The following is an 11,304-nucleotide window of genomic DNA, read 5'->3' as shown; positions in this document are numbered from 1 at the left end:
GTAGGTAACAGATGTTGCCAGGGGGAGGGGAAAGTGGGACTGTTGCCCTGGGAGGAGAGGAGGGAGGGGCATGCAGGGGACCAATTTGTGGGCTGGAGGGAGCTCAGGAGAGGGGAGATGGTGGGGGTGGGTGTTATTGGGGAGAGGGTGGGGATAATGGAAGTGGTGGGACTTGGGACGGAGGTTGTATGGAAGGAATAAAGAGTAGAAATCAATGAATCTTGGGGGACTAGGGAACCCAGAATGAAGTGTGATGACCCTGAAACCATCTGAGAAAAGCACATACAGTTTTTGAATATTAATGCTTATGTATATGCATTAATGCATATTAATGTATGGCAAGGAACACAGAGCCTGACAGGAGAGACCTCCCTTTGAGTGGATGGTGAGAGTGATCCAAGAGACTCCCAAAATAACACAGGCTGTTGCCAGAGCTCTTGGTTATCTCCTTGAACTAGACAATAAGATAAGACCCTACTGCTGAAGACAGGTCATAATTCAGATACAGGATTTGGAAGAATGGAGCAGGAACTGACCTGGAAGTCTTCAACCTGAAGTTTAGCCCTCATAATGCTAAATGATAATATGCAAACTGCAAAGGGAGAAAATCAGTCAATGGTCCAATCCAGCCCTACAGCCTAATAACCATAACGACTGGCATGGCAAATTACTTTTATTGGTGTAGTAGTGGCACTGTTACCTGGAGGGTAATCAATAGCTATCCAATTGAACTTAAACCCTCTCAATGGGAGTGAACATGTGGGTGACATTGTAAACGCAGCCAAATACACATGGCTTAAGAGGTCACAGATCTTAGAGAAAGCCCCATCTCTCTCATATCTCTACACAAAAGAAATTTCTTACCATATGCTATATATGAATCCTTATATTTATGGAGTGGTATACAATATACCACTCATCAAATAAGCTTCTTTTTGCAACATGGAAGCTTTTGCAGAATCCCATAACTGGTCAGACTCAGAGAACATATGTCTGAGAGATACCCATTCCTAGGTGACATATCTACAGTTGAAACTCTATACCTAAGGCTCATGGAACATAATGGAACAAGAGGTAAAGAGAAAACTAGTGTTTCCCCAACTCTCACTAATATACAGGATCTTTTTGATGATAAAGAACATTAATCTTATGTGTATGTGAAGTGTAGAGCAATTTCCAAAATGTTTTCTAGGTATGTGGCAAATTTTAGCAATGTAAAAATGGCTTCATGTGGGCTTCAGAGTTGGCTCAGTGGGTAAGAGCGCTTGTTGTGCAAGCATGGTGATCTGATTTTGAATCCTAGCCCCATTTAAAAGCTGGGCATTCTCTTGCACTTGCTTATAACCTAAGTGCTTTTCAGGGTGGCAACAGAGGGATCATAGGGGCTAGCTGGCTATCAACTCAAGGTTCATTGAGAGACCCTGTGTCAAAGGAATAAGGTGAAGGAAGAGTCTGATTCAGGATATCTGACATACTCCATACACCTCCACACACAGGCACAGAGGCTCAAGCACTCACATACACATGTATATATAATGCACATAGGTAATAATGGCTTCATGTTTTCAAACACAGGTTTTGCCATGAAGAACAGACATTCTCACATAAAAGATGGAAATAAGACATTCACCTAACTGCTGAATTTTGTGAGGGTTTTATCATAGCATAATTCACATGATTTTGACACATTTTGACATGAACCTGCTTCAGATGGAGATTAAATACTGTAAACATCTTTAAAACAAAGAATAAATGTAGCTGAGATGACTCGGAGGGTAGCAGTACTTCCAAGCCAGTGATCTGAGTTTGATCTTCAGAACCCACATTCTGAATGGAGAGAAATGACTCTTGAAAATTGTATTCTGTCTTCTACACATGCCCTGCGGCCAACACATCCCCAGAAACACCCCACACATCTGGCTTTTACTGCATTTTAAATAGACAAGTGTGGAAGATTTTCAGGATGTCCAATAAAGTGAAAGAACATTTTTATTAAAGGATGACTTAGCGTTGGGGGCTGGAGAGATGACTCAGTGGTTATGAGCACTGGCTGCTCTTCCAGAGGGCCCAGGTTCAGTCCCCAGTATCTACATGGTGGCTAACAACCATCCATAACTCCAACTCCAGGGGACCCCATGCCTTCTTCTCACCTCTGCATGCTCTGCATGACATGGGTGCACTTACATACATGCAGGCAAAACAACCGTACACGTAAAATTTTTAAAAAGAGAATGATTTAGGAACAAGTGAGATAGCTCAGCAGGTAAAGAAAGATACTTGCTGCCATCTGACTACCCAAGTTCTTCACCTGAAACTCAAATGTTCAAGGGAGAGAACTGATTCCAGCAAGTTGTCCTTGGACTTCTGTACCTGCACCATGGTATGCATATGGACACAACACACACACACACACACACACACACACACACACACACACAGAGAGAGAGAGAGAGAGAGAGAGAGAGAGAATCTAAATAAAATATGTAACAACAAGAACCCAGAGAATTAGATTGGTGAACAGAGCTATTTTGAGAATTTCTTGGCAAAATGCCCACTTTCCACAATCTGATGTCAGTGTGTTTGTAATACTTAAATTTGTGGAGGAATCCATTTGTCTGTAAATCTTCAAGTAGCTAATGGCTTCTCACTGGATCCTGGAAATAAAGTCACATGGCAGTAAAGCAGATTCTGTGTTCTCATCGATAACCACAGACAATACACATGGGCTGGAGAGATGCTCAGGGTATACAGTGTTTGTTGCATGAGAATGAGGACCTGCACTTCATCCTCATCAGCATGTAGGAAAAAATCCAGTTGTGATGGCAACTGCTTCTAATCTCAGCACTGCGGAGGCAGACATAGATGGTAGACCTCTGGGCTTCAATGGCCAGCCAGCTTAGCCTAATCAGAGACTTACAGGTTCAGTAAGAGACCATGACCTCTTGATAATGATTAGGAAAGGCACCTGAGGTTACCTCTGGCTGAGAGAGAGAGAGAGAGAGAGAGAGAGAGGCATATGCAAGAAAGTAACCTCAGTTCGCAGACCTAGTTATTAATGTTTAAATTCCATGTCCTTTACATTGACAAACCTTGCATACTTCAGATATATATACGTATATATATGTGTGTATGTGTATATGTAAATATATGTATATATTATATTCTCTCATAAACACTTCTTGAGAATAATTACTATGCTTGTCAGGATAGTTCTTAATTCTAGGCTCTGTATGTATTGACCTATTACTTTTTAATGTATGTATTATTAACTTTCTGTGCATCTCACACAATAAATCTTAATCATATTTAGTCCCCCTCTCCATCTGCAGCCTCACAGTCCTCCCCCACTAGATTTCATATATCCTGTTATTTATGTTAAGTCCTACTAAGTCAAGCATTTGTGTCCAGATGTCCCCCCGTGCAAGTTCATCCACTGGAGTCTAGTCAGCCTATCTAGAACACTCCCTTAAAGGAGATTAACTCTCCCTTGCCCAGCAGTAATCAGTTGCAAATCCTTCCTTGGCGAGGGTTGGGTCCTGCTACCCATTTCCCCAGTTCTATGCAGGATTTTTGTCTGAGTCTGTATGGGCCTTGTGCATGCTGTCACCATTGCTTTAATCTCTCGGCAGGCAGATTTGGTACTACGACCCCTGAGTCACATGAAGAAATGTTGTGTCACATAAGATGGGCTCATTGTACCATGTTCATCATTGGTCATCACTTACAGAAGCAGAGAAGCTTCAGTTATGTTGGTTAATGAATAACAACTAGTAGAGTCTTCTGTGGTCTTCAGGTTTTGAAGTGTGCATACATGTGGGTTGTGTGCATGTGAGAGCATGTGTGGAGCAGGTGAAGGTGCACATGTGTGCATGTACATGTGTTGGCTAGAGGTCAACCTTGGGTGTTGTTTCTCAATAATCCAACACCGTTTTCATGAGATAGATTCTTTCATTATCTTGGAGATTCCCAATTTGGCCATGCTGTCTTCGGGTCTCCACCAACTCAGCACTGGGATTACAGGTATGAGCCAGGAAACTCAGCTTTCTACATGGGTCCAGGGGCTCAAACTCAGGTCCTCACGCCTGCATGACAAGCACTTATACTGAGCCATCCCCCAGCCCCTGTTTTATGTCCTCATATGAAGATTAACAATTATCGCTGTGGAAAGCATCATAGGTTGGAAAGCAGCAAAAGCATAACCTTTGTTGACCATCTAAACTACTCTGGACTGCCAGGGAGAATACAGTTAAAGGCTGCTCACAGCATCAAGTGCAGCCCTCTGAAGTGCCCATGGTCATTACACTCAGCTATTTCCCACTGGCTAAGAATGTTTATTTAAAACAAAGCAAAACATACAATGAGTTTGTTTTTTCCTTTGACTACTGAAATTCATATACTAGTGCTAGTGAATTATTCACTTTAGTTCATTATTTAATCAGGACTGGGGGTGAGCATACTCTGACACCTGCGTGTAGGTCAGAGGACAACTTCATGAGTTGGTCTCTCTTTCCACCTTTATGTGTGTTCTGAGAATCAGATTTGACTAGCAAGTCTGAGATGTCTAGCTGGCCCGAATTAGTCTTTAAGGTACCATTAATTTGCATTCTCTTAAGGATTTGAAGTGTTTCTTCTAAATATTTGCTATTCCAAGAAGCTACCAGCCAATTGCACAGGGAAGAAGGTGAACTTTTGAACAATGCTATTATTTATTTCAAGTAAATAGACAAGCTGCTCCTCAAACATAGATCGCAGTTAACCTTACACTGTGCATTTTCTTGTAAAAAGATGAAACAATCCCAGAGAATAGCTAAGAGGGAACTTCTAGCAATTCTGTCATGAGTGTTTCAGTTGAAAAGTCATTGAAGGCTGTTGTACATCCATTAAATCAAGCACATTTTGTGAAATTTAAAAGAAAACAAAGAATTCTTATCACTTACTGTGCAGGGAACTTTTCTATCAATTGACTTCTCATGACTTTATTTCTTTTGTTTAGCATGCATGCTCAGGTTTGTGTATGCATGTGTGTTTGTGTTCAAGAGGTGTTTTCTCTTTGTTTCTGTTCTGAAAATCAAAACATTCCCTCATATGTCTTCTCTTAGGAGTATTGTATAGTTCAGTGGTTACCAAACATATCAGTACGTAAAAATTCCCTTGGGGTACTTATGTGGGAACTCAACTGGTAAAGAGTTCGCCACATAAGCGTGAGGACCTAAGTTCAATCCTTAGAATCTTCAGGAAGAAGCCAGGCATGGCACACACACTTGTAATTCCAGTGTTGGGAGGCAGAGACAGGTAGATCACTGGAACTTTCTGGTTAACCACTATATCCTAGTCAGTTAGACCAGTGTGAACTGTGCAGGAGGAGCAACACCTAAGTTTGACCTTTGGTCTCCAGGTACATGTATATACACACATACATACATGTGCATATGTACTTACACATACACATGAAGAACACACACACATACATATACACAGCCCTCAGAGTTTCTGATTGTTTAATTATAAAACACCTCACTCTCATAGATCTTGAATTAAACACTCAGGATTATGGAAGAGTCTAAGACATTTTTAGAAAAACAATAAAAAGTTTATTACCATTAAACATTCACTTCAAGGCAAAAGGGAAGGCTTCAGGCTGAAATAAAAGGACCTCATAAGTATGAGAAGATAGAAAGACCTACAGTAAAGTTTATTTCATAGACAATATAAAAGTATTAATAAAATTAACATTCATAACTCCACTGTTAAACTTTCTGTTGTAATTAAAAGGTAAGTTCACAATATAGTATAATATTAGGTATACCTCTGGAATGGTATCATTTGTAATGTCAGTAACAAGCAAGGAGGGGCTTGAAGCCCTATAGGCATATAATTGCTATGAATTAGCATTTAAGGAATTATCAATTCAATTTAAGTGCTTATACCTTTAGGATAAAATATGCAATTCCCATGGTAATCACAAATTTCTATGGATTATACACAAGAGGAAATGGGAAGAGAAGAGAATCAAAGCAAATCACCAAAAGCACAGCAAGATTTCAGACTATGAACGTATAGACATTCATTTCTCCATAAAATCCCATCCTAAGTAAGTAACTACATGTGAAAGAAATAGCCCTGTGGGTCCATTGGAAACTAGACACAAAACTTCCCTCTCCAACTGATGGCCAGGAGGAGGAGTAAGTCCTGGCTTGTTTTTTATTTTTAGCACTTCATTATTTGTATTTTAGATGTATGAGAATATTGCCTGAATGTGTGTAAGTGCATTCGTGTTGGGAAATGCCTGCAGAGGTCAGATGAGGCCATTGAATCCTCTGGAACTAGTTAGGGACAGTTGTTAGCTGCCATGTTGGTGATGAGAATTGAACCTGGTACCTGCAAGAGGCAGTCCCTGGCTCATTCTCAGACTGGAAAGAAACAGTATGGAAGGAGGAGGATTGTAAGAGCCAAAGCTTGGGGAAGTCTGCTATGAAACAGTGTCTTCAAGGGACTAGAGAGATGGCTCAGAGGTTAAGATCACTGACTGCTCTTGCAGAGCACCCAGGTTTGATTCCCAGCATCCGTATAGCAGGTAACAACTGTGTGTAACTCCAGTTCCACGGGAATCTGTTGTCGTCTTCTGATCTCCTTGTACATTGTACAACACAGACATGCTTACATACATGTAGAAAATACATGCATACACATAAAATATAAATACTAAATAAAATACAAAAAAACCCACCTGTCTTCCAGGCACTTTGTGGTGACTGACTCTCAACAGCTCTGACTGCCTCAGTAGAGCAAGCTAGTCAGCATTTCAGCATGGATCGGAAGGAGTTCAAGGAGACACACTTTTAGCTGAGGAGCTTTGCAATTGAAGTCTACTGGGATAAGGACAGGCAGTTTTTGAGAGGAAAGTGATTCCTCTTAGCTTGCCCCTCCAGTGGACAGTCCATGTCCATGCATATGCTGGCCGCACTGACCAGACTCAGTATTCTATGAAAGGAGGACATGAAGTTCCGAGGGCCAGCAAGCGGGCTCAAGCAGTAAAGGTTCTTGCTGCCAAGCCTGACAACCTGAGTTCAGTCCCTCAGATTCATATAGTAGAGGAGAGAACTGGCTCCTGCAAGCTGTCCTCTGACCTCCATACATGCTGGTATATGCACCTCTCCAAAAAATAAATCTACTATGTTCGTAAATTAGAGAAATATGTATAATATAAACAATTCACATTTAACCAATGACTGAAAGAAGAAATCCTGAGGAATTTATGGAAGCCCTAAGAAATGGAAATTCAAAGGCAGAATTACATTTTTTAAAAATTCAACAAAAGCAGAGGCTGGAGAGATTGCTCAGCGGTTAAGAACACTGGTTGTTCTTACAGAAGACCTGGGTTCGAATCCTAGCACTCACATAGCAGCTAACAACTGCCCATAACCCTAGTTCCAGGGCATTCAATGGCTTCCTCTGTCCTCCACGGGCATTGCATGACATGAGTGCAGTTACTACATGCACGCAATACACTCATACACATAAAATAAAAGTAATAAAATATTTGCAAAAATTCAACAAAAGCAGTGGTTAGATGAAGTGTTTAATTACATTTGTTTTCATTATGAACAAATGGAGACACCAAATTATAGCCTGACATTTTCCTTAAGGATCCTAAAAGAGCAAACTGAACCCCAAATTAACATTAGGAAGGAAGTAAAAGAAAGTAGAGACAATAAAATATGAAACACAAAATCAATGGAAAAAATCCAAACTAAGCTCTGGTTCCTTAAAACAACTGATACAATATGAAAACTTTTAACTAGAGTGACTAAGAGAAAAAGAACACCCAGTTAGCTAAAATTTTAAAAAAGGAGACATAACATATTTTGTAGAAATTATAGCATTATAAAACAATATTATGAATAAATATACACCAAAAAGTGGATAAATTAAATCAAGTGAATGTAGCTCTGGAAAAATGAAAATACCAAGACTGAATCCTGAAGAAATGGGAAATAACCAATAACAGCGTGGAACCTGTGATCAAGCTGCTCCTTATCAGTGACAAACTCAAGACCTCAGGGTCTAACAAAGGATTTCGCATAAGAAGAAATTAGGAAATATGAGCACTAACTTTCCTCATTTTTTTCCCAGAAGCTTAAAGAAAAAGAAACAGGGGGCTGGAGAGATGGTTCAGTGGTTAAGAGCAATGGCTGCTCATGCAGAGACAAGGGCTCAATCCTCAGCACCCATATGACAGTTAATAAGCAACCCAACTCCAGTTCCGGGGGATCTGATGCCCTCTTCTGACCTCCACAGGCAATGCATTACACAAGTGCACTTCCATGTAGGCAATACACTCGTATACATAAAATTTAAAAAGTATTTTAAAAAATTCATACTAGGGGGTTAGAGAGATGGCTCAGTGCACTGCTCTTGCAGAGACCAGAATCAGTTTCCCAGCATCCAAGTCCAGTGGCTCAGAATGGCCTGTAACTACAGTTCAAGGAACCCAATGCCATCTCCTGGCCTTTATGGGTACCTGGACATATGTGTACATACATACACACATACATACATACATACAAACACACAAATATATATTCCTAGCACTCAGGAGGCAGAAGCAGGTATATCTCAGTGACATTGAGTCCAGTCTGGTCTATGTAGTGAGTTTCAAGCCAGCTGGGGCTACAGGGAGACTTTTTCTCAAAAATAACGACAAAAAAAAAAATTCATACTAGGAGGCCCTCAAACTAGAAAATAAAGGATAGACATTTATCCCTGATGAGCATTGGTATAAAATCCCCTCCCCCAAATCATAGCAAACAAAACTTTACTGCATGTTAAAAGGATTATGCACCGTAACTAAGTAGGATTTATTCCTGGAATACAACTTTAGTTTGGCACATTAAAATCCATCAATAAAACACACCATATTAGCAAAATGAAAGTGACAAAAATGCATGAGTATCTCAACTGACTGAACTAAAGTATTTGACAAAATCCCACAATCTTTCACGGATGCAATCAATGACACAGGACTAGGAGGAAGCCACTGTGACACAGTAAAGACCGTGTACAAGCAGCCAGCAATGAATAGACTCAACACTGAAAAGCTGAATGCCTCCCTTGATGTTCAGGAATTAGACAAAGATGCTGGCTTTATACTCTGTAGAACAATGTACAGAAAGCCCCAGCTAGAGCAATAAACTAGACAAAGAAATAAAAGCCATCTAAACTGGAAAGGAAGAAATCGCAGTATTTTCCTGTTCAAAACAACATGGTGGGCTGGTGAAATAGCTCAGTGAGTGAGAGCAGCTGTCCGAAGTCTGACTGTGTGAGTTTGGTTCCCAGAATCCACAAGGTAGAAGGCAAGAAATAGCTCCATCAAGTTTTCCTTGGATGTCCACACATGTGCTGCTGTGCATGTGCAAACACACACACATAAATAAATAAATAAATAAATAAATAAATAAATAAATAAATAAGTGTTTAAAGAAAGACACCATGGATATGTGTAAAGCAAAAAGTCAAGATTCCATGTTAAATGTGAAAACGAATAAAGAAATGCTTGTAAGTGTGGGAAACAACTGACGCACAGGAAAATTAGTCCATATTGCTACATGTTAACCATGAGACAACAAAAGAAATTATTTCATTTACTAAATTCTTGGAAAGAGGGCCTGGAGTGGTGACTCCTCTTGCAGAGATCTGACACTGTCATCATGACCAAAGAAACACGGATTAAATTACATTCCAGTGGCGGTTTCAGCAGAATATGCCACCAGTGGATCCAGAATAACCAATGTAATCATTTTAGCTCAGGCTTTGGAATAATGTCTTGGCTATTCAGTCTTGAAAAAGGAAAAACAAGACCTAGAGATAGTTTGATGAGTAAAGAGCCTGCTGTAAAATCTTGAAGCCCTAGCTTGGGTCCCCAGGACTTTCTTAAAGTCAGGCATGGTTGCATATGTCTGCAACACTACCATTGGAAGGTGTAAGCAGGTGGGTCCCAGAGACCAGCGGAATTCACAAATGATAGACCCCAGGCTCAGTCAGAGACTCTGACTTTTAGAGAAAGGTAAAAGGAGAAGCAATTGATGAAGGGCCCAAAGTCATCTTCAGGCCTTAATGTGCATAAGCCCAGGCAACTACACCTGCACATACATGTGTGCATATATCACAAATGTGCACATACCCATACATCATACATGGCACACACATCACACATATGCACATAGATCACACACTACATAATCAAACACTATGTACATGTATACATATATCATATACTACACACATGTACATATATATCATACATTATACACACACACACGGACAGAAAAACAAAACTGGAGGCTTTACATGCTCCAATTTAAAAGCCGTTACAAAGCAGAATCACAAAGATAAACACATGGAGAGAGGGAACAGAACAGGGACCAGAAATAAACGATCTATGTGAGCAATCACTTTTGATAAGTATGTCAAAGCCATTCTATTAAGAAAAGACAGTTTTTATTTTCAACAAACTGTTCTGGGGAAAGTGAAAATCAATGAGCAGAAGAATGAAGCTGGATCTTAGCTGATCCTGTATATCAAAGTTAATGCAAAATCAATCAGACACCTAAAAGACCCCAACCCTACAACTTTGAAGATCCAAGTGACATTGAATTCCACTATAGAATACATCACAAAAATCAGGGGAAAGAAGACAGATAAATAATGCTACACTTAAATTCAGAACTTTCCACCTCAAAAGATATAATCAGTAAAGTGAAAAAAGCAGCCTACAGGCTGGAACAAAATATCTGATGCTCTGTCCCCCAGGCCCTGGCTTTTCTTTTTCAAGACTGAATAACCGGAATGGTGTCCCAAGACTTGTGACAAAGATTGTTGTGGCTATTCAGGATCCATTTGTGACATATCCTCCTGATACTGTCACAGGACTGTCATATACTCTGGTTGATATCCAAAATATGTGAAGTATTCCTACACTTCCTGAAGAAGTGGCACATGTCACTTTGGATGACGTCATGCAGGAACAGCCTACATGCTGTTAGAGGCCATGCATGCTTCTTTCTCTGACTTCCACACAGTTTTAAGCATGTGTCCATTTGTGACATATCCTCCTGATACTGTCACAGGACTGTCATATACTCTGGTTGATATCCAAAATATGTGAAGTATTCCTACACTTCCTGAAGAAGTGGCACATGTCACTTTGGATGACGTCATGCAGGAACAGCCTACATGCTGTTAGAGGCCATGCATGCTTCTTTCTCTGACTTCCACACAGTTTTAAGCATGTGATTTCTCCTCTTT

Source organism: Nannospalax galili, unplaced genomic scaffold (assembly GCF_000622305.1).
Source record: "Nannospalax galili isolate Female #2095 unplaced genomic scaffold, S.galili_v1.0 scaffold633, whole genome shotgun sequence".
NCBI classification, from domain to species: domain Eukaryota; kingdom Metazoa; phylum Chordata; class Mammalia; order Rodentia; family Spalacidae; genus Nannospalax; species Nannospalax galili.
The sequence above is the reverse complement of the archived record's forward strand: the minus strand, read 5'-3'. Positions refer to the sequence as shown.